This window comes from Oculina patagonica, chromosome 2 (genome assembly GCF_052425735.1).
Source record: "Oculina patagonica isolate OP01 chromosome 2, crgOcupat, whole genome shotgun sequence".
NCBI lineage: Eukaryota > Metazoa > Cnidaria > Anthozoa > Scleractinia > Oculinidae > Oculina > Oculina patagonica.
The window spans coordinates 11,366,602-11,369,822 of NC_135759.1; positions in this window are offsets into that span (position 1 = coordinate 11,366,602).

Sequence of the window (3,221 nt, forward strand, 5' to 3'; positions counted from 1 at the left end):
CATATGAATAATAGTGACAGTGCTAAAGTGACAGTGGAGTACTCCCTAATTGATAACTGGAGGCAGAATAACTGCATATAGAATGTTTCTTGCAGATGCACTGGACTTAGAACCTCTAACGCAAATTGTTTGTTTTCATGGATAAAATGAAGCTAGAAATCGAAATAGTTTTATTAAGCTGTTTTCGGACAAAGCTGTTGCCTAGTTCAGACAAAGTGATGACGGTCGTGTTCTGCCTTATTTATCTACGACAAATTACCAGCTGAGCTCAGAGCGACAACCTGATAGTTCGTGCGCTTAACGACAGCTTTGATGTGTATCAATCCATGATGTAAATCCATGGCGAGAACATAATGCTATGTCACTGTGCTGTAACTTGTGCAACTCCAGAACTCGGATATATATAAAAAAAAATACGGGATAAAACAAACAGCCTTTGCGATCTCAGTGATTTATTAGTATCCCTCCCCCAGCTGTTACGTGGTCTTCCTCTTCGTCTGCTTCCCTGCGGGTTCCACCAGGAAGGGCTTGCCGGGTAATGCAGTCAGTTGGTCTTCCAAGTGGCGTTAGTGTATGGCCGGTCCATGTCTATTTCTTGTTCGTGATCGGTCGTTTCACGGGTGCTTGCCCTGTTATCTCCCACATGTTAAACTTACTGATAGTAGCAGGTCGGTAAATAGGGAGTTTGTTGTTTTGACACGGTCTTCTCAGACATTCTCCATGTTTCGAAAGCATAGAGCAATACAGACTTTACATAAGAATACGATATTCTCATTTTTGTGGCTGTCGTTATTTCCCTGGATCTCCAGATGCTCCTTAAGATTATAAGACTGAGAGAGCCCTTTACACTTGAATATTAATACGTTTCTGCCTATTAAAAAAACAGTTTTTGGTCACAACGTCCAAGTATATAAAGATAGTCATTTGATAACAAAAAACTGTTTTTTAATTGTTATGGATAGTACATGACTAATTTAACTAATTTAACTAAAAAAGTTTTAAACATGTTGATAGGGAGTTCTATGTTCATTATATTCGCGTTATGTAAATAAAGAATATCGGACATAACGAACCAAGTTTCGGAATCCAGCAAGTTCGTAAAACCACCTTGCAGTTTTTTTTATGAAATAATTTGATAAAATCAAAGCAAGATTTTTATTCCCTTATACGCTAGAAATTAACTATAAATATTTAGTCCTGAAATAAATCTATAGTTTAAATTGACTTGTTGTTGTCGTTTTTGCTTGTCAATTTTGTACAATTACGTTAATGACAGAGGGTTTCATGATTAGTTGATGGTCTCTGTTGATTTGAAGCTCTGTTATAAAAATACCGGTGTTCAAACTTACTTCACATCGGTATCTAATCTCACCTTCTTCTTGCGCTGTACTGTATCTGTTCAATATTTTCTACTTATGCCTTGTTGTTTATTTGTACATGTACTCACGGGCTAAAGAAATAAATACTCCAAGCTCAAATCTTTTAAATTTATTTCAAATCCGAAAAGCAATTTCCCATTGCTAGAAATAGAAATAAAACCTGCCTCGGGGTATTTTGTCTTTTAGTTTTTCAGCTGGCGTTTCTAATTTACCACTGAAAAAGGGGCAGTAACACCGAAACGTATGGAATCAATTCTTTTTCATCTGGTGCATTATTTACAATTTAAAATTATCGCTACACAGTCGCACGAAATTTCTATGAGAGATTTCATTGTTAGACGGGCCCAAATCGCTAGCTGTCGACGTCCGTCTTGTACTTTTGGTGAGGTTTTTTGTAGGAAGGGTATTGAAGGTCACGCATTCTGATTGACTTAGAACGGGTCATCTTTCATCAGCCACTTAGAATTTCCAGGATCGGAGAAGGGGCATGGGACGGAGGGATTACAATAATTAGTTTCTCTAGTAAGGGATTTCTACGTCACTCATTCTGTTTATTACGGCTCATCACTCATCAGCCACCTACAATTGCTTAGATGATATGGGGAAGAGGGATTTTAATTACCATGCATAATTGTTAAGTGTAAACTCAATAAGAAATCCTCGCTTAGACCACGAAGCAAAATAGAACCGGACAGTTGGAAAGGACTGGTAAGGTATAAACAATAGAGGCAAGTAATTTCATAATTTCATGCGTTTTAGCGTAAGAAAGAAAACAGCGGTGCAAACAAATCATGATCAAAGCAGCCGTTTGACCTTATTGTCGGCGAAGTATCTATCTATCGTAATCGGTTGTCACGCTTCAATATAACGCAAAAAGGTAATAACGCTAATGAGACGGTTTATAAAGACTCTATAAAGCCACAGGGCTTCTTCTGTTTTAGGGCCTGTTTATATGGAGGAGAGTTGTCCCTGGTAGGAGGGTAACCCTCCATACCGAGCCACCCCGGGTGAGAGAGCTTTTCATACGTTTCTTTATAAACTGCTGCGAACCGTTTACATGAGAAATTGCAAAGTTGGCTCGGGGGGCAGGGTGACCCTGGGTGGAGGGTCACTCGCTTTGAAGGGAGGGTGACCCTGGGGAGCGAGCCAACTTTTTTTTCCATATAAACAGTTTGGTTATTTTTGCCTCGCCTACCAGGGACAAGTTGACACATACGGAGCATGCGCAAACGCTGCAGTCGACCAAAACAAAATTGGAGATACATTGAAATCGAAGTCGGCGGTAAATTTGTCCAAAAAATGGTCGTGGTCGATGTTTCAGCGTTCCATATTTAAAAAAAGGCAGACAAGTTATGGCTCGGTCAACAGGGACAACTTTTTCATATAAATGCTCGGCAAAAGATAGCTCGGGGAGAGGGTAGCCCTCTTACCAGGCACAACTCTCCTCCATATAAACAGACCCTTAGTGAAGATTAGCTTTTACGGAATTGTCCGATTTAATAGGGTGGTGTGGAGGTGAAGTGGTAGCTTTTCATGTTAAAATAAAGGAAGAAGGGGAGCTTATACCCTAAGAGCCTCTGTCCTAGGTCTACCAGGTAAGGCATTCTTGAAACTTCTATAAATGTTCAATTGTAATCACGTGTAATTACTTGGGTATGCTACCACTGACTGAATGACTCAGCAAAATGCATGTCTCAGATAATCACTCAATGGGTGGTCAGGTTTATTGAATGTTTATCCAACAAGGCAGAATGGCAACAGCACGAACTGCTTTAGCCTTTGTCACGGCATCGAAACCAAAAAGATTTATGCATAATGATGCAAACCTTTGAATTCCTTTAC